Raw genomic sequence first — 22,391 nt, 5'->3', positions numbered from 1 at the left:
ACTGAAACGAGGGGAACGAACTGAACTGTAGGAAGTCAAATAAGCAATCTTTTTCATCAACGATCTTAAAATGGCTTCAGCGCAATATTTTCACCTCTCCTTCCGCATACAAAATTAATTCCAACAAAAGATAACAGAGGGGAAGAATAGTATGTTACCTACATTCTGTAAGTAACATGCGGGAAACAGACTCCACGTTGTTGGAAAATGACAAGTAAAGTCTGAAGTCCTACAGATCCGATTTACCAACTGCTACGGAGAAAAAGTTTCTTGGGATGCTCTACGGATTACTTGTTTCCCTGATAAAAAAGTAATAAAGAGTGGGTAAATAACAAAAGGAATGCTATGATTATTTTTCTGAATGAGCGTGACTCAAAGTACGTTTTTATTGACTAAGTTTAGATATGTTATAATTTCCAACGACTTTTATGTCTATACTTGCGTATAGACATAAAATTGCGTACTCTAGAATTATTAGTTTCTATAGGTTTTGAGTTTAGTACGCGAACATTTGTAAGTTTGAATTAAGATGGAGAATTCTCACGTCTCTTTAAACACGCTTGCTAGCCTTCGAAAGAATTCAAAGGAGTGTTTTCTTTCCATCTTCAATTCTCAATCGTGTTTTACCCAACTTACCTTGAACTCTCCGTCGGGATTGAAATCGATTATCGATTCAGAAGATGACTCCAGGCTTGTCCAGTCCCTCTCATCCATATCACAAGGTTTGAAAGATTCATCCGTCGTTGTTAGATAAGTTACTTGCTCAGAAGTCTCTGAATGATGATAAAAAAACAAAAAAAAAAACGAAAAAAACAAAACGAAACAAATAACAAACGATAGGACATTAAATAGAGTCAGAATTTTTCATCATAAGTTTTCCTTCACAAGTTTTCCTTTCTGACTCTAAGATTGGTCTTCAAAGCTCGCCCAGCGTCTCAACCAATCAGTTGCAAAACAAGAACCAGTTGCGACTTAGTTGCTTGTGTTTTCCCACGCTTCCAGCGGCGTGCTTGTTTTCAAGCTAATTGGCTCTCTTGACATATTCATCCTCTCTGATAGGCCGTTTTATTTACTCTGGTTTTGATTTCATAACACTCCGTCGAGAAAAGGAAACTTCTATGCCCGCAAGTTTACTTTAGACATGTCGTGTCGTTGACAACATATTTCATCCTGTTCACAATGATGTGCATATACAACCATAAGTTGTGTGTTATCAGATATGAGGATATTACTTACATATCTTTGACACTTTTCTTTGTAATGAGCATTTTTAACTGAAAATTTGCCTGCTAACTAACTAAGGAATGGGAGCGAACTCGTACCTGTCACATGTCTGGATTATTCCTTGCTCAGTCGCGATCCGCCTATTCGCGTATTTTAGAGTGAGAGAAGACTGGAATCGATCACTCCAAGAAAGCAAGAACCAAAGGAAGCGCGCCTCTCCTATAACACCTCGTGAGCCTAAATTCATCGTTACTGAGTCATCCAGGGTGCACATAACGCGAGTATGTCCCTTGATGGCAGATTAAATTCCTATTTGCCTAACTGAACTTCGATGCTACAAAAGTCGCATAATTTTACCTTCTGATAAGACTCTTTTCATGAGCTAATACCTTGGCTTTTCGTGTTATTTTTCTCTTTACCTTTCCCGGTCTGTAGCAAGTGTTTTGATTCACTCGAGTCGTATCAAGGCTTGCTGACACCAGTGACGTTTCCTCGAAGGCACGCGCGGCACACGAGGTCGGAGAGGGCCGGGGTGAGGGTGAAATTTCTGGGCTGTGCTGGTAAAGATTTAGAAGTTTGAGAGGAGTGGCTGAACTGAGGCGACTGTTGGGGGCTAAACATGTAACGAAAAAAACATATGTATCCTTAATGCTTTTAACAAGTAAAACGAGCTTCATACTTCAAGGACTCGTGCAGCTGTCTTCACTTGAAAAAGAATTCATATTAGTCAAAGCACAGTAAATCGTCTTTCGATCAGAGTCTGATTCATCATCAATAAGACCACAGAGTGTCTTACAATCCTCGTATCGGATAACAAAAGTTCGTAAGAAGAAATTTCATTTTCAGAGAGGTCAGGAGGCTAGTCAGATCATGATCACAATATGCAGCTTGACGATTTATCACCTTTTAAAATATGTTACAAGATCCCCGCAGTTTTTCTCGTTTTAATGTACCTTGACTTCTAAGTTTTCCGTTCCACGAGAATAATTTCGATAGCGAAGGGCTGCTATGATGGGTTCTGAGGGGTGCCCAGCACAAAAGAGATGCCATTTTTTAACAAGAAGTATATGGGGTACTCTTTCAGCCAAAATGTTCTACATTAAAGAGTAAAAGTTTGCGACCCAAGGCGAAGCATACCCTCACAACATTTTATCGACAATCTCATACTCTCAGATGTTTACCTCCTGTTGTTGTACTGAGTTTCCTGTTCGACTGTGCTATCCTGTCGTCTGTTACACGACCTGTTCGTTTTCTTCTTCTCTCCGTCAACACTTCTCGAAGCTGAATTGAGATTTTAAAAAAAACTTTATTGCTACTTATGATAACCAATTCACTGAGTCTTTCCACTTTTTGTGAACGCACTAAGGTATCATCGATGTTGATTCCAGTTTTTCCGGCCCGAGCATTTAAAGTTAGACACTCAAGTCTCTTAGACTCTCAGAACACGGCGCTTTTGATTAGTATAAGCCTCAATTGACAATTACTGGTTCCTGAGATGAGCTGGCATCTACATTTACATTAATTCAATTTTGGGTAATTCATGGGCACTTGCCATTTGCTAGAAAAGACCGGCTAGACTCTTTTTAAAGGAAGTTTTGCCGCTAATTAGCGCGGCTTGGCTGGATCAGTCACTTCCTAGATTGCATTCATTAGCTTGAAGGAATTTTATCCAAACGTAAGGGAAACTCTATTAAAGAAACCGGTGTGGCCAAGGCAGTCTGGCTTTTGGTGGTGCACGGTGAAACGTCACCCAACACGTACCTGCTTGTTTAAAACACAGTGGAAGATAAAAATGAGAAATCCTTGCAGCGAGTTTAAGACAGCAAAGATGTAGTTGAATACGATCTCATCGGTGACCATGGTTAAAACACCAAAAGACCACGACAATCCAAGAACAGGGAAAAGGACAAATGAGGCCTTGAGCCCACGTTGGAATCTTCTTGTCAGCGGTTCTTTTCTAAGCCGATGGCTTGAAAGCATGCTATAGATAACTAAAGTAAAGACCACGATATTCACCTGAGAAGAAAAGATAGTAAAATTTTGTCACCGGCTTACTGGAATGAAATGATAAAGGTTGTCAACTTCCGGTTAACTGATTCGTGGATGCCTTGTTTCTTACATAATTTTAATTTGTCGGTCTTAATGATATAGTTTCCCATTTGTTCATTGTCATTATCGACCCTTTGGCCTTTAAGAGTGATTAGCATCCAGTTTCTCCTCACAATATCACGCCCGAAATACGCATTAAGGTCACAGGAAAAGAGGAGGAAGTGATCAAAACTAAAGAGGCTCTTAATTGCTAAAAACAAATTCTCCTTTCTCGTTTCTTTAACACAAGAGGTAATGAAAACTTACGCAAACAATAAGAAGCGCAGGAGCTGCAAAAGCCCATATCATGTGATTTCGCGTGGACAACCAACAGGACTGCCTATCAGCATAACCTCGACCCTGAGTAACAATCAAGGTAAGTGATACAACGAGAGCAGGAAGACCTGAAACAATTCACAATGATTATTTTAACTTTATTAAGTTACAAAAATTTCTATTTCTTACGTTGTAGATTCGTACGAGTGACGGCTATTCACAAACTCTGCCAAGTAGCGTGATTATTGTGCATGAAACTATGATAGACGATTCAGTAAGGGAACATCCTAAGCTTAACCCTTTAACCGCTGACTAGCATCTAATCTCTCTCTACAATATCACCCCTAAATCACACGGTAAAGTCAGGAGAATAAAGCAAATTATCCCGACTGAAAAAGCTCTTGATTGTTAAACAAATTCTCCTTGTCAGCACTTTAGGAAATGTATAGAACACAGTATGGAGAAAAAAAATCTCTTTTTGGGCTAGTGCAGGTGTTATTTGTTGCATGATTCGCATGGTTTCAAGGACTTACAGAAGTACACCTGAACTACAACATACTGTGACAAATCAGACCTAAATTCCTTACCCCACCCAAGAGCGTAAAACACTTGAACATTGGCGTAAACAGTCGTTCCAATAATCTTAACGAGGGAGAAATACAGCAGAACCCCCTCTGACAACATCCAACAGAATATGGAGAGAAAAGAGAAGTGGAGAAGGGCAGCCATGACTTTACATCCGGTCTAGAGAGTTAGGAAAACAAATCAGTAAATAAAAGAGAAATGCTGCAACTGAAAACCATCTTCTACAAATAATATTTATGGTGTTAATCAGGATTTGGTTCTTGTTTTTGATGTACTTTTCTTAACTTAAATTTTTTATGATTCAAACGTGGCACTGTAAGGATTTCTTGGCTGCTATTTATTTAATAAATAATCATATTCATGAAAGTTAGTCATGCAATCCTAACCTCAAACTGCCCAAACCTCAGGAATTTTAAAAATGACAGGGAGATAAAACTCCCGATCGAAGAATTACCCCAAGCCTGACTTTTTTTATATAATTTAAGTACTTCATAACTGTATCAATGGTTTGTTCTAAGTGACAGACACTAACCTTGCTTTCCAAATCAATAATCTCCATGGTAACCACTAATACGTCTGTCACTGCTATGGCAACACAGAGATTTACGAGAACTGTTGTTCTTGGGGAGCGCATGTTCTTCCAGAAACGAACCATAATCAACAATGTAATCAGGATCCCAGCGAGAGACAGCAGACAACCGACTGTGGATATCCATGAGAGAGTGGCGCGGTGCCTGATATCTTCTTCCTGCAACGAAGATAATTTATGTGCGTTACCACACAAACGTGAGGTTTAGAGGACTAACTATTTGCCAACTTATTTTTTTGCACTATTATGAACCAAGACGGCTGATGCTCCGCCAACTTAACCAAAAAAGTTTGGTAAATAAAGGATTTATTATGTGACAAGAATATTGCGCCAGGGAATTACCAATTAAATTCACGAAACTTGTCGTGTTTTTCTTTATTTGGTGACGAGGTTGCCACCCTTTTGTGGCAAACTGCGGGTAAACGTTTTGCATGTAGCAATCTTACTTTCCCAGAAGTTAGGAAGGATGTGAACTGCCTGCGGAATGAAAGTGGCTATTGGTGCGTTAGCGGATTCAACCATGCAATATTTCTCGTTTCTGCCTGTCAACTCCACTGCGCGCAGTTCCAAAACGGGCCAAACGAGTACTACGATAAGATTTGCCTCGTAAGTCCATCAATCGCAGCTTTGCGCAGCATGATTTTGCCTTGAGAACCTTTTCCATGGGAAGGAGATGTCTGCCACTACGCTTTTAAATCGTAGGAATGGTTTATGGATTTCAAATCAACCATGTTCGTTTCTAATGCAATGCAATAACATCGAAAGCCTGGTGACCTTAACTTTTACCCAAGTCAGTTTCGACTTCGCGGTTGGGTACCCCAACATCTAAGCCGCAGACTAGAACACGTTGGCGATTTGGGTCATAAATTGGGATCAGATTACCTTGTAACCATTTATCTCCATCAGTATTCCAAAGACGGTCATGTGATCACACGCACAGCTTGTAGTTGTTCTGTTTGTGAGCGAGGAGACAACATTGCATCCGTCTGTTGACCAAGCTGTGTCATTTTTTGTTCTTAAGTTCAGAAATACACAAGCTCTCTTGGCTCCGGCAAGAGCCACCTATATAAATAGAAAAATGAATTATTTCTGAACATGATTTAGTAGAAACTAACCGATGGAATACCATCAATAAAGTTGACAACAATTAATGGGTTACCTTGTTCGTCTCAAGTGCCAATTTAAAGGGCGGTTGAATGACATCAGGTGGGCTTGGCCTGACTGTTACTGACGCCAACTGTGAATTGATGAGCCAATCCGATCCACTGGAATAGGAAATGTTTAGAGCCTCAGAGCTAGTGAGAATTTGACCCAGAGTAGAGAAAAACACGCTCACCACAGTCACTGAGGAGTTGCTTTGGTTGAAAAGCGTCGGTGGAAGAGCAAGTGAGCTTTGACCCTGAGTTATTTGAATGTCTTTCGCGGAGGTCTGCAGGCGATAAAGGAAAAGAGAAAACTGTAGATGTCTCTCACGATTTCCTATAAAATTGTTTCCATTCAAGTTGGCACAAATTTGACGCCATGCTTGCATGCAGTTTTTGAGTGCTAGAAAGTGCTTATCACTAGAAAATTTAAAAACCTCTTCTCATAATTTCTCCGAGGAGAAGATTTTTCGCAGCCTTATACATTTGCTCAAATTTAAACTTTGGGGATAAGGATAAATTTCGAGTGAATTCTTTGAATTAAATTAAACTATTGCGTTTTACCAACTTTACTTACAGAACTGTTGACCGAAACTTTGACTGCAATCAAAACAACGTTAGTAGCTTCTATGTGGATATCAATTGTCTTGTTAATGGAATGATGGCCATACTCATCAATGGCTGAGATCATTTGGTACGCTAGGTCACTGGTGGTCTGAGGAAGAAGAGAGAAGATGTAGGAATTATTGATCATTTTTGACGAGTTAGAAACATCCAACCTGTACTTAGCTGGCAAACAAAAACAATCACAGCAGTAGCAGCACGTACAAAAACAAAAACAACAAAAGTAACGACAACAAAATATTTCCACGAATATGCACCCATTCGAGAACAGGCTTGGTTTATCTATATTGACAAAACTAGGGGTTGGGATCCAGCTGCCTGAGATAACCTTGTTGAGCTGCAAAGACAGGTATCCAGTATTAACGTATATTGATAAAAATTTGTGCTTAGGACACAGACAAGAATATTACACACTAAAACTAAATTAACAGCCAAGAGCTGAAAGTTTCATAGATATGTAGGAACTTAATAGTTTTGTTACCAGCGTGTGACAAAGGAGAAATATTAAATTCCCAAGGCCGAAAAGGAATCGAACCTCAAATCTTCCACTTTCGTGGTCGCACAATCCATCAAGTGAGCTTCCTATAACTCGTCAGGATACAAACTAGTTTAATATGTTATAGGCGTCCTGCATTAGTGATAGGATCAGCAAGTTTGTAGAAAAGCACCTTTATAAAAAGGGAGCTGTGGAAGAAGAAAATCTAAGAGGAAGATCATGGGGCTTGTCGCAATAACTTCGAGATCGGTACACACTTTGTCAATACCTTAAGTGCATTCTTCCATGCTGGCAAATTGGAAAGTTTCAGTAAGTTGCTGGAAGTCTTTACTAAGTTGTTGATGTCGTGGTTATTGCTCAGAGGCTTCTCTTGTTGTCCAGCATTGTACCTTATCATTCTTGTTAGTGCATCAACAGAAGTTACCAGATCTTTCACGTACATCGAGCGCAGTTTCTCCTCCAGACTTGGGGCCGCGTAGGGTTTACTGGCGTTTAGAAAATCCTCGAGTATGTTGCTTAAAGTTCTGCTAACTGTGTAACCCTCTGTCAGTGCTATTACCTACAGGATTAAGGGAAAAAGGCAGCTTCCGAGTGGAGTAGCGGTCACTGTCTTATAAATGAAACACTCACGAAACGCAATATACTATCATGGGAAGGAAGGCGTTAACAGAGATCAGAGGCATAGATGAAGTAAAACAGGCTCAAAAATATTTCGGAAAAGATCAAAAAAAGAAAAGAAATCTTCTTGCTCTGAAAACTCAATGTTCTGAAAAGAAACTTCATGGGTAACAAACATTCCGAAATTATTTTACATCATGATCGATGCTCGGGCCTCCTTACCTCATCATGTATTGCCCTTACTTGAAGCGACGTGCAGTCTGAAAGGTCAACTTCTCCCCACTCTGCGGATTTTGGGCCGGTCTTAATGCAGCTTCTCCTTGCTTGTCCTGAGTAGCAACAACGTAATTATTAGACACTCAGATACGTAACTACATTAAGTCTCAAAAGTCAGTAAAATTATTTTTACCAATAGCATAGGGACACTGCTGCTCGTCAATCATCCCCGCCAACGTCACCGACCATGTGACTCCATGGGATTCTTCACTTGCACAGATAGCCTCATATCCTACGCAGGAAACAGTTTTATCACCGTACAGTGTAATGAACAAACTTTAACAAATGGCACAGCTCAGAAACCTCCTTAACGTACCTTTACGTAGTATTACTAGTTTGGCTAAGGGACTGGAACCTACACCATCATTATTTCGCACAAGGCATCTGTAAAATGACACGTGACTGTCCTTTCTGTTTGGCAGAGTTCCTTTAAGATTAAGTGACAGGGAGTCGTTTTTGGCGCTCACAAGTTTCTCTGGATTGTCTCCCGCCTTTTCGTACCAAGTGACGTGTAGCTGTGATATGTTACCACGCAACAGATGACAATGAAAAGAGGCGCTGTCCGCTGAAACGAAAAAAATACGTCGTATAAAGCACCTTTACATGACGCCACGTTCTCAGCAGACCTGCTGGTGTACAAAAGTAATCACGACCCACTTAAAATCGGTTATTTTTTATACTGAAGTCTCAATCTTTTAATTACAAACACCATCATTTCTCCCAAGAAACATATAGGTCGACGAGAACAGTGAATCAAATTTTAAATTAAGAGCAACGTCGAATTCATCTGAACAAACAGAACAATACAGATTGGTTGTCAAGGATGGAGAATTCTATTATCATCAGGAATATGGACTTCTCAGACGTTTACGTGTCACCATGATGACGTACCTTCAAACAAAGTTTTTACAAGGGGACTGATATGTACCCTTGGAGGCTCTGATACACTCACAGCTATCGTTTCTTTAAGAATTATTTTCGAGTTGCTATAGACATAAAAGACGAAGAAATGATAGGTAAGTATCATAAGTGGCTTGGAAAAATCAAGTAACTCTTGGAAGCTTTCAGGGTTCAAGATGGAGCCAAAAAACCGTCATAAGGAAATGCTTTTAGCCTTTCCTGCCTTTGAAACGTTATTTTTCCCTTGCTTTTGCCAAAAGTTGAGGTTCCGGCTGTTTTTATCTTGGATGATAATATAAGAATATCATGAATTGGATATTATTTGGTATAAGGCATCGCTTGCGCGCTTCGCGCATTAAAACTCCGCTATTACACTCATAGCATGAAAAAAAGTGCGATGAATCGGAATCCTAGACTGATTTTGGCATCATTAAAAACTGGTTCTTTCCGGCACCTTTTTATTTTTCACTTCTCGATGACAGCTTTACTTCAGTTAAGAGAAGAGTCGATTGTACCTGACTTTGCATGTGTAGTTCCCTGAATCAGTCTTCTTGGTAAATCTTATGGTCAATACAGAAGACATGCTGTTGACGTCAAACTTCATGCGGTAAGAAGCCTGCAGGGTCACAGAGTCTTTGGTCCAAGAAAAAGAAACAGCTGTGAGGTTGACTGAAAAGCAGTAGATTATCAATGTCCTATTAGCTGGACCTGTGAAGTTGCTGGTCATAGTCACTTTGGTAATATCTGCTAATTTAAACAAACAAATTAAAAAAAATCAATCAAACGAAATACAAATGCAATCAGTAACTGAATAAATGATGGAATTAATGATTAATAAGCTAGACTCAGATAACACTGAGTTATTTTGAGTCGTGATCGATACACTGGAATATAAATGGTTATCACTGAATTCAACATCACAATGCATGTTCACCACATATAACGTTTACGTCCCACGACGTCCTGAGATTTCAGCTGAGTATGTCTTAGAAATCCGGAGGGCTTAAATCCAGAGTAAATATTCGTTGACAGACCATTGAAGTCGTAACTGGTCATACATTGCTTCTCCGTTGAAGTACAAAACGATAGCAATAAAAGCCCTCTTCTTTTTAGCAATTAAATTGCGAGCTTGAGATTTCTATCACTTGGTAGTTGAGGATGGCTAGGCCTGAACACAAACACAAATCTTGAAATAGATAAAAGTTTTGCCATTCGACTGCGTGTCGTAAGCTAAGTGATCACGACGACCAATAGGAATAACGGTAACGTCCAATGAAGATGGCGTGGGTTTTAAAGGGAACTCAGAGCGTTGTTAAGAAACTTGAATGCAGTTAAGGAGTACGTTTGGTAATCAACCAATAATGGTTTTGCGACCTGCGTCTTCCCTTCCCTCAGCGATATTTGCATGAACTTTAATCTGGGGGGGGGGGGGGGGGGTCTAGATGAACTGTTTACTCGAAAACTTTATTTACAAATAGAAAATGGCCATACCAGGAGAGCGTATTTTAACGACACTGCTGTATCTGCTCCGTAGACCATTATACGCGATGGATACTTTAAACTCGTACTTTGTTTTGTACTTAAACTGTCTCCTTAAGACCATTTTCCTAGATGGATACTTGTATTTTGTTACCGTCCAAACAGCTGAACCCTGCTGTCTATATCGCACGCGTAACTCACGTGGTAATGCTTCATTACACAGGTAAGCCCACCACGATATGACTACAGACGTGATGTTGATGAAGGTGACGTTGAATGTTTTTGGTGGATCGGGTTCTATACAAGTAAGAGAAAGAAAAGGTGGAAGAAAGCGGTCAAAATTTGGAGAAATACCGAACAGATTAAGGTTATCTATAGAAAACGTTGGATCAAAGTCAGTATCCGAGAAACTTTGCACCTACCCCTCCCCTAACCAAACATTTATCTTGTTATCAACTCTCTGTTGTTGAGTTGGGGAAGAAGAAGGTGGGCAATTGCTCAGCAACTAACAATGACCTAAAACATTTTGAAATGGTGTTCAGAGCCACCTCATTTTTCTTTGTAATTTCAAGGCGGCTATGACCTTCACCTTCGTCCAGTAGTCTCCTTGAAACTAACTAGAAAAGTGAGCTTTGACGATGTTAAACATTACTCAAGTGTTTTTTAATTTTTAAGATGATAATATAATAAAATTTTCAGGAAAAGCTTTAGCATTTCACTGCCTCTTTCTTCTAACCTTTATAACCCCTCCCAAGATCAACCGGTGATCCTCTCCCGTAACTGTTTCACATTTCCTTGTAAATCAGTTAAGATAATATGGTATTGTACCAAGAGAACACCAGCTAACTGATAATTGAGTCTGTCTCTTCGATCTTATAAATTGTTTGCAGGAGAATTTACATGTCAATCCCTTCTGGAAGTTAGCAAGTGATGCAAATGGGTTCAAAAGCATGGAACAATCGAAGCCACACTCACCACTGATTGCCAACTTAACAGATACTGATCCATTGCTTCCCAATCTGTTGTGTGGCTCAAAAGAGTAGGAACCAGTGTTGAGACAGTTCATGCTCTTTAAACGAAGAATAATTTGCCATTTTATTCCGTTGATCCGGTGCTGTGAATTTATGAATACATTGTGTTGAGAGGGCAACTTTAAGATAAATCTAGTAGGCGCCGGTTCGGCTTTAACAACGCATGTTAAGGTCACTGGTTCCCCTCTGTGTAAAACTATACTCTCTGAGTTCTGGACAGCCGTATCATTGACAAAGAGCTGGATCTCGCTTGGCTTAACTCAAGAAGAAAAGGAAAAAAGTAAACAAACAAATATTAGTTGCCTTATTCTTAAACGTTCAAATATTACATAACTCAAGCATCCTAACTGATAAAAGAAACATTACATTTCCCCGCCCCACCCCCTTAGTAGCAGAAAAAATATTTCTGAACTTACTGTTTGTCCAAAAAGTAATGAGAGATGCTGGGCTACTTCCGATGACGTTCTTGGCGAAGATTCGCACGTTAAATTTTTCACCTTTAGAGACATTTACAAGATCAAATACTCCGTGATCAAAATAACCAGCAAATGTCCAATTCTTCGACAAGTTCTTCTTGTATTCCACCACAAAGTATGACTTGGGAAGACATTCATACCCGGGTTCCTTCGTCCATCTAATCCGCTTTGAATATCTGTCTATCATCACTTTTGAAGGTGGTCGAGGTACATCTGTCAAACAGAGACAAAACGAAAATAAGAAAATTTGCAACTGGAAGATAGAATCCTATTTCCCATCCTGTAAATCGTTTTCATCTTCTCGATCTGCATTTTCCCTTATCATCGCCCCGATCTCCACATTTATCGTCTCCATCCGGCCCTTGGTTTACGTCTCGATCTCAGTCCTCATCGCCTCTATTGTAGTCTTCATTTTTTCCAATCCTTGCCATCGTGGCCTCGAACTTTTGTCGTTGTCGTCTCAATTTTCATCGTCATCATTTCGAACTTTGTCATTGTCGTCCGCTCAATCTTCTCCATTAACTTCTCGACTTTGGTTGTCACATCTCAATTTTCGTCGCCATCGTTTCGATTCTCTTCGTTGTCGTCTCAATCTGTGTCACCAACGCCTCGAATTTGTCGTCATCTTCTAACCCTTCGCCTTCACTGTTTCCAACTTAATCGTGGTCATCTCAATCTTCTTCGTTATCCTCTCGATATTTCAGTTGTCGTTAAGTTCGTTATCGCTTCGTTGTAAGTTATTTCATCAGTCGTTCCAGTGAAATCGATTGTCGTCCCCCTCTCACATGAGGTCTTGATTGCACAAAGCTACGCAAATGGACTTTACTTTACAAAGTGTCCTTTCCGTAATCTTTTCGATGAAAAGAAATAACAAAAACCAACAGTTTAAAAAATCTTTTTCCTCACAAACTATACACAGCGCTCTGTGTTATCGATGTGATACCACAAAAAACGGTAAGCAACCACTTAAACTTTCATCTTGAACTATCTTAAATTAATAAGTGAGTGTTTCTCCACACATTTTCACTACAAACAATTGGAACAGCATCTCTTCTTTGTAATCGCTATTTAACTGAGCCAACTGTCCTCCTTCGAAAAAAGAATTGAAGACCAACCCTGTCGCAAATAATCTCCCCTTTTTGATTCTTTTTATACTTACCTAATATGGAAAGGGTAAGTTGCCGCTGGACACTGCCAAATTGGTTTGCCGTCACGCAAGTATAATTTCCCGTCAGCTGACAGTTAATGCCTGTGACTTCTAACACACTCACATTTTTGTCCCCTCTCATTTCATTATATATGGTATAGTGATTGTCTTGTTGGATTGGATTATTATTTCTGTACCAGGTTATGTTAGAGGCTTTGTGGACGGTGCAAACTAGTGACGTTGAGCCATATAAAGTGGTAGAGAAATGGAGTTCCCGTGGAATAATAGTTGGAGAGCCTGAAATGAAATTTTCGACGATTGAGTAAACAGGTCACGTTTTCAGGAGTTTAACTACCGTATTTATTCGCCTATAAGCCGAGCGATTTTTCCAACAAATTAAACTGAGAACAGGTAAATTCTCGCCAAGGTAGGGGGTTCGGCTTATAGCTGAGTATTTTCGCCAAAAAAAATTTACAGGTGCTTAACAAGATTCGAAATTTGACAACATGAAAAACTGGCCAATCAGAAGCGGTCATTCCCACGGTTTGTGTAAACATTGCAACACGATCTGACAGATATCAGCTGATCGAAGCTTCTCATTGTTTTAAAGAAACGAAAGACTTAACTTGACTCCTCTGCTCTGAAAACCAGTCCAGTATTGTTTGATCCAATTCAGGATACTTTGGCGAAAAGCAGCCCATCGTCTTTCGCTTTGCTGACATTTTAAGCTCACCATTAAACAGGTTCGCTTGATCTTTTCGCCAGCGACGCACCATCGATTCACTGATTCCGTAATCTCTAGCGATCTAGAATGATCTATGTTTATTCATAACCTACTTTTTGGTTGCATGTTTTCCGGGAGGGAAGCTCCTTTTGTTTTCGGTTTATGTTAATTCATCTCAGTTAACGACACGCGTGGAGTACTTTGCAATTATTAGGTCTCGGCTTATAGCCGAATGTTTTGTGTTTATTTTTTATTTCAATGCAACAGCTGCTGACATGAAAAAGTTTAGGGTCTCGGCTTATAGCCGAGATCGGCTTATAGGCGAATAAATACGGTATCTTACTTACAGACCCGCTGTCTCGTGAGTCATCACTAGGGCTGCCTGAATGATGAATAAACCATTCATATGTCAAAGAAAGGCCGTCGGTAAGAAAGCTCGGTAAACCGCGAGAATCATAGAAGTATTGTTTTTCTTCCTGAAATCCTAGCTATTTGAGCCTATCTTCAGCGAAAGAGCATTTACTTTTTCTTATTCGGTTATTCTCACACTTACTGAAAGTTTCCACGGAAATATCATCCACAAAAATTCCTCCGCTGCCATTAATTTCACCTCGTAATATGACCTAGACGCCAGAAGAAAAATCATTTCACGAATCACCGCCTCTTTGATCACTAAAAATGAACAAAAAACAAGACAAAAGAAACAAAAGCAAAACACAAGAAAATATTCGCTTGACTAACCCAGAAAGAACTTATGACAGGGACTTTGACTCGTAAATATGTCCATCGCCGATTCTGCCGTTGTTTCACGGCAAATAATTCTTTATCTTCAGCGGATGTCTGTAGGATGACATACAATGTTTTGCTCGTCCATCCCTCCATGTAATACCACATCGATATCGACACCTTGTTCCAAAGGACACTCGATTTTGAAAATATTGGACTGATGACTTCACTGTTAACTCTACCTTCATTAGAAACTAGGCCAAGGAATTCCCGCGAGCCTGGTGAAGAAATGTTTGAGAGCATGTTTAGTTTGAGGTTCGATTGAATGATAAGCGGTAGGGATGGGCTCCTCCCCCCTTCCCCACTTTTTCCTTACGCGTACGTACTCAGTACTCAGTACAAATTCACTCTCCTAAGACTTCCGCTTCTTGAAAAATCCAAGATGGCGGCCAACTTTGAATGAAGAAATTTTGCGAAACGTCGTCCCCATTTTACCCGGGGAAGACTGTCCCAACGCTGATAGCGCTAATCCACGATGACATGTACAACTTGGTTCTCATTGCTGTTGCATGTCTCGCAAATCCCTGAAGTATTAGATCTAATGTGATTGGGTTTTTACTTGGTGCGCACGAGCAATAGCCTCTCTAAATTGCTTTATCACTTGATCAAAAACTCACAGCAACTAACGCACGGTAAATACGTTCTACAAAGCCTAACTTTACAGTGTAAGATGACAGAGTACTTCAGTTCTTTCAAAAGCTGAGACCAAATATAATACCTGCGCAAGAGTTCCCCGTATGATCACGACGTAAAGAACCATATTCATTGTAAATCCTCCAAAAGTTAATATTGTGGGACAAATTTTGCCATTGACAAGAAGCATTGTCAAAACTGCAATAAAAACCAGCAGGTTTCATGCAGGTGAAGTTGCTTGAATTGCTGCTAACATATTCACACCACTGGTCTGATGGACAGGGAGCTGAGAGGCAGCGCGTTGTGAGAGGAGATGAAAGTTCTGGCAAAATATGGGCAATACAGGTGTCAAACCTCACAGAAAGATTGTTAGTTAGTAAAAAAATTTTACTTAATACAATTAGTTTTCACTCAAATGGTCACCATTACAGCGAGGATTCGATCCTGGCTACTCCTTTGATGATTGAAATCACGTTTCAGCGAGAGGCAAACAACTTACTCTTCTTATACACGTCTCCTACTTCCTCAATGCGCAATGCGCGCGTCCAGAAGGCGAGGTCGCTCATTCGTAGAGTAGAAAATCCTCCCTGTCCTTGGATTCCTCCTACAGATAACTTAGTTGAGTTTCCAAAGGGACTGGCATCCTCTCGAATTAGCGCTGAAGAAGGGGAAGACACACGTACTTGGTGACCATTTTCATAATAACGCAATTCTGTACGAAAAAGAAGAACATGATCACAATATCAAGATAAACAGAAGGGAAGATGGAAAAGAAATCAATGCTACTCCAGACGTTACCTACTTTAAACCCTTCGCTTCAAAAGTTATTGTGGGAACATTCTCAGTACGGGATTGGCTAAAAAAATTATAATGACCAATCACGAGCGACCAATCACGACCGACTTACGCCACTTGAGTCTTACAGCCAGTAACATCACGGCAAAACTGACCAATCAGTTTATACAAATCGGACTAAGAACATTCGACTGAAAACAACTATTCATATGACTCTGATGATGACTTCCGCTCAGGTTGTTGAAACGTCAGACACCACTACCGACAACAGTCCTTCTCAGGACTACACTCACCCGGACGATCTATTACAAATGATAGCGTGTCACGACAAAAATTCTTTTATTCCCACAAATCACCTTTAGAACTTAGTCCTCCGTTATTTTGTTTAAGTAGCTTCAAATTGGCCGATTTGCTCGGCCTACACAAAACATAGCTACATACGATTATCGTCTATCATTTGTGACAACTCTGTTAGTCAAACCTTCACCTACTTCGGTGATTCCATGTAATTGTCAGATGAAACCACCCCATGGGAAAACAGTGTCTTTCAATATTCCAAGTATTGGAGCCCACTTTCAAACTTATAAGAATGTTTCTGTAATCTTTAACATAAACAGACAGAATCGTGTTGTCGTTGTTGATAAGTGTTATCACTTGCCGCCCATCAGTAAACTGAAGCCAGAACGACACGGAAATCCCTTCTTGACACTTGCTTAGGTCTTCGAGGCAACTGTTGTTAACTTGGCCTAAGAAAAAAGAAATGTTAAGAATAAGCAAGTTGCGCACAGGAGGTTCTAGAAGAAAGAATCAAAGATCAATAGATACATTAACCAATCAGTCAGTAATAAATACTACAGATAACTGTTCAGCTTCCTACCAAGGTCAACCCAGCCACCTCCTGCCTGCATTAGATCGAGAACATTTCCCATCCGTATATCTTTAACCACTTTAGCAGCACCTGAGGTTTTAAATCCAAGAAACTAAGCAACATGTTAATCAAATTCATGGTTACAACTATGGCCACCATATCTGAGATGATCGATATGATAACTCTTTTGCTTGCCAAGGTATCTTTTTTTTTTCATGGAGAAACATAACGTTTTGTTGCTACAATCATGACAACAAAGATGGGGCAGTGCACTCTGTAGAGTGATTTTCAATAGATAGGTGAAAGTAATCTGGGTTTTGCGTCACTTTAATCTGTAACTGTTTTAAGAAATCTAGCATCACTCTCTCAACCAATTAGATGCAATACAAAAGTCGTTCGTGACTGAAGTCCCTTGCACTCTCCCGCGTTTCAGGAACATCGAATGCTTGCTTTTAATTTTGAATCGGTTGCTTGAAATATTCTCCATTTTTCTGATTGGGTTTTGTAATTAGTTTGGTTCTGGTTCTGGGAAACTCAATCGAAATGTCCTCGATTAATGTCTCTGATTCTGATCGGCTTAAGGACAAACATTAAGTCTCATTTCAGTACTTACCTTTCATACCGGGGTGTAGTCGATTAAAAGGCCAGTAGAAGACAGTGGAATACTTTAGCGCTGTAGGTTAAAAATATGGGATTATTGAGTTTTTCATTTTTGTTAATTCGCAAGAGCACTAAATATTCTGATGAATCCACCCGAAATGTATGTTAGAAGGGAAAGCAAGTGTTTACTTTCACTGCTTTAATTTAGCAAAATTGATTTAGATATATAACAGCGCTAGATGAGCACACTATCTTGCAATCTTACAATTATACAATCTTACAATTTATAAAAAACGCACTGCGATAAGGTGAAACAGTGAAGACACAGACAGCCCAGCCGACTTTTAGCAGGACATGCCTGGTGTGACTTTTAGTATTACACTCTTAGCGTGACTTTGAGCAATACCAAACAAGCGTGACTTTTAACATTAAATACCTGGCGTGATTTTGGGCGTTACGTACTTGGCGTGAATTCAAGCATTACTTACCTGGTGTTACTTCCAACTCACAAAAATGACCAGTGTATCCATCTCCGTCGCAAGAGCACTTATTATTTATACATTTTGCACCCTTAAGGCAATCTCTTGCCTCGCGGCACATTGTTATCTCCTGGCAATCAGGTCCAGAAAATCCCTCACGACATTTACAGAAAAAAGCACCGTCCACGTAAGGATCTCTTTGGCACACACCGTCATTCAAACAATAACCAATGGCGTGACATGGAGCTTTCCTTTCACAGAAACCTCCCACAAAGCGACCATCACTCGCTGAGTACTGGTTACACCTGCAAAAACTCGTGTTCGTCTTCCAGTCCAGCTCACAAGTGCCATTGTTTTGGCAAGCGAAGTTTTTATTGCATTGTTGTTTATATTCACAGATTGGGCCGGTATACCCGTAAGCGCAAAGACAACTTTTATTTAAGCAACTTCCTCCATTTTGACATTGCTCGTGAGATGAACATACCCCCCAAGTTCTTGACGATGGAGAATTTGCTTTGCCTGGAAAAGGTAAGGAAACAGGGGTGAATCTTGCAGTTTTATAACTCGGCCCTTTATTTCACGTCGGATGAACTTGGACTCGGCTATTGCTGAGTCAGTCAGTCTGCGTGCTGGCTATCCAGCGAGCCATCCAGCCCGCCAGTCAATCAGCAAGTTATTCTGTCAATTTTCCAGTCAGTCAGTTTGTCAGTGTGAGCTAGAAAGTCAGTCAGATGGTCAGTTTTTTCAATTCATACCAACTTACAATACCATGTAATCACGTAATCAGTAACCCTTGTGATTGTCGTGATGATACTAACCACTTCGGGCGAGAACTGCAAATAAAGTAAACCAAAGGCTACGATAGACGTTTTGCGTCATGAATGTTCTGCAAGAAAATTATAACATAACTGAATTATGCGTAGGGAGCGACTGACTTAGATACAGTTGCATATTTAGGTAGATGTTCACGATTTAAGGTTTCATGGAGCTAAAGAGCAGGCTGATCACTCGGTGGGTCGAAAGCGATTGTTTGATCAACCAATCTTTCATCGAGGCAAATTTCAAACGATTCTGCTTTAGTGAGATAGGAGTGTGGATCAGGATGTGAAGATGTTACATTTGAAATACATCCAATTGATGCCCTCTTATCAACAGTAACGAATGCATAATGAATAAGGTTCATATCATTGGTTCTATTTTATAACTGAACCAGTTTTTTCATTGTTCCAAGAAGGTTTTTGCTTTGCTTTAAACACTGTTATTACCCAGCTGCTTGGACTGAATCATCGACCGCTAACTCCTAAAAAAAGAAATAAAATTGATTCAAGTCACGATTTGTCTTACCTTGAAGGATAAGTGATTACGAAAATAAAAGCTCTTACCTTTGAAGAGGAATCGATCTTTACTCGGACGTTTTGAAACACGATGTTAGTCACGGAAATAAACCATAAAACCCAAACAGCAGAACAAACAAGAGAGGCAGAAGTTTGCAGATCTCGTATTGACCCACAAAAGGTTGTTATAACTGTACCTACGTCAGTCGAATTATTTGCCTGTTGATAGAGATCGTTTCTTTAAACCGGAATACTAAAACAGTATCTTTGTGTAGATAAAGGTCTGATTATCATAGAGCCAATCGCTGAGTGTTGATTAGCGTTACATTGTGTTTTAATTGTGCTTTTTTTCAATTTTTGCTGCGGGTTATTTTGATGACTTGATTTTTAAAAACGAATTGGTAAAAGTGACAGTTTGTGTAAGTTGAACTCTGGCCCAGCAGATGTTCCATTTGCCTTTTATACACATATCAAAGAGGCCTTTTGATAGATACAGGGGTGTGTATTCATTCTTTGCTCTTCTAGTGTGTTAAACACAACTTAGATAGAAAGTGAAAACCACAGAATCAAGGCAACAGGAACAACAAAACCCTAAGCGACCACCGTTGCTTCATGAGGGCATCACTGACTGAGTAACGATTTTTTATCAAAAATTTAAGTGTTGATTTAACCATCGACAGCTGTTTAATTTGAAACCTTTTCTGCCATTAGACAGTCCGAAACAGTGTTATCGATGAGTATAATTGAAGAATTAAAAGCCTTCCATTCAACTCCAAAGAAAGTGGAAATACTCAAAAAGGATAGCATCCTAGGGAGAGATATCTCTGAGTCAACTCTTCTCACAATCTTCAGATCTGCGTGCAATCATTCTTTTCATTATGTAGGTAACACTCTCTTTATTCAAGCAGTCAGATCATTGTTTCAGGTAATCAGTGGAATCTCATCTCGACCAATGGCAGGGTGTGCGCAGGGAAAGCATTAATCCAAAGGGTTCGTGAAAGTAAATAGTAAATATTAGCTCGTGAAAGGTAAATTAAAATTTCCCTCATACGGCAGTTCTCCGACATTTGGTCAATCAACGTTGATCAGCTGAGTCACAGCCATACACGAATCAGAATAAAACATTTTATAATCCTGGAGAAGGGGACGTCAAGATGGTATTCGCTTCGTCAACTGCATAATTGTAATTGCTCAACGGGAGGAGGGGATCTAACTGTTATTTATTTTTTATTTTCCTCCTCTTACATTAATTCTTGTTTGCTTGATCTAACTTTATTCAAATTTTCAGTTGAAAGTATGATCTCAAACAGATTACAACTACTCTTCTTACCCATATCTTCCTAACTTCAGTATGTATCGAGCATCGTTTCTGATTTCAGTGGAAATACACACAATTCTTTGTTATGTGGAGTTATTTCAAGAAAGGACTTTCCTGTATTTAATGATGAGTTTCTATGTTCTTCGTATTTTATCTCAGCAAAACAATGAGATGCACATTTTGCGCACCAAACCAAAAGGACGTAGTTCCCACCGACACTTGCACAAGGAGTGAACCTATTTTTCATTATAGCAGCCGTCGGTTTGGTCACGTTACGCTTATGAGACGAAATCAAACGACGGCTGCAAATGAGACCAATCCCACGTAAGTTTTTAAGTAGTCAGGTAATAAAATTTTATCCCACCTCAAAATCTGTCCATAAAATTTTAGATGGTTACTGTTAATTCAAACAGCAATTCTTATTCAGATTGTCAGACTGGAATTTCACACCTGTCTTTCAAATGTTAAACAAAGCCTTTGTTTGACATACCAAACAGTAAACGAAATTCACGTATCAGTTCTTGCACGAGACGTGGGTCCAAGTTCTCCAAAGCAGCTCCATCTACACTCGACACAATCATTACTGATGATTCAGCCAGTCTGAGCTAAGGATCCGGATCTCGATATTTCCCAACCATTTCAAAGCCCTATTCAAATTACCGTAGATTGAGTGTGCGCAGTAGGGATGCACACAGACAACAGGCTTGAAGGCAAACACCCCCACATCCCATCTTATCAATTGCACCTTTTTGCCAGAAACAAGCGATCCAGGGGGTTTGTTGTTAAGTCACTTTCAAGTTAGTGCTTATAGTACTTTTTTAGTAGTTTTTCTCTCGCAGTTTTGATGACAAACTCTGGAAAAGTAGCAGCATGAAATAACATTCTAACTGACACAACATATAATTCATTCACCTCTTCAAGAGCACGCATGTGTTCGTGCAAAAGGTGTATGAGGGAGGTAATTTTCAGATGAGTCTTTCCCACGGAGATTTAAAATTGCTTTCGATGTCCCCGCAAGGAGCAAATGTAAAAAACTGAAGATGAACGATATGCAGCCAATCACGAAATCTCTTTATAAATCATTTAAACACAGCCATAGGGTAAGGTTTAAATTGAAATAGCTTCTGCTTGTTGAAAAAACATTTTCGCAGGTGCAGTATGGAACGTGAACTCTTAATCTGAGCGATGGGGACCTTGTGATTACGAAACTGACAGCAAATCAAAAAATTTTGCCTTTTCCTTTCTGCCACCTTTGCTCTACTCTGTTCGCTGAGCTTGAGAAAAATAATAAGTGTCTTTACTCTGATGACTAGACTGTTGATTTTCTTCTCCAGAAACATAAAAAATTTCGTAATAACCCTTTCGAAAATCACCTCCTGCGTGATGATCGCAAGACAAAACAAGATTCTCTACCAAAAAGATTGCACGCTCCTCCGTAATCCCATAGCATCTTTACCAAAATAAGGTTGTCCTCTCTTGCCATGAACAAGTGATATTTTCAGTTTTTTAGATGTGTGCGTATGTTAGCTTTTTAAGAATGAGAGGAACCTTAAGCAAAATATGTTTGAAATTTTTATCGTTGTCTGAACGCCACCTTAAGCATTCCTATCAACTCCCTAAACATCACAATTATAAGATCAAGAGCCAAGAACAAAATTTTATCTTTCCGAAAAGAGGGGAAAAATTAAAACAAATTTTTTTCCTCCACCTCTTTCTCAGAAATGTACGTCTTTTATTTTGCAAGGATATCGACGCTGGATATCGATGAGGTTTGAACGAGCACCTGCGTCTGGCAATTTTCCGCTCTCTTTCTCTATTAAAACGCCGAAGGTTATAAATTTTTATAATATGCCGAATCGCTAACTTCAATAACGTTCACTTAAAAAAAATAAAATGAAATAAT

General features: G+C 39.6%; 1 pseudogene; it reads right to left on the bottom strand.

Annotated features, from left to right (window-relative positions):
• Window positions 1–287: 287 nt before the first annotated feature.
• LOC131781021 (uncharacterized) lies at window positions 288–18,742 on the bottom strand (annotated as a pseudogene).
• Between the last annotated feature and the right edge of the window lie 3,649 nt (window positions 18,743–22,391).

Source organism: Pocillopora verrucosa, chromosome 2 (assembly GCF_036669915.1).
Source record: "Pocillopora verrucosa isolate sample1 chromosome 2, ASM3666991v2, whole genome shotgun sequence".
NCBI lineage: Eukaryota > Metazoa > Cnidaria > Anthozoa > Scleractinia > Pocilloporidae > Pocillopora > Pocillopora verrucosa.
The sequence above is the reverse complement of the archived record's forward strand: the minus strand, read 5'-3'. Positions and strand labels throughout refer to the sequence as shown.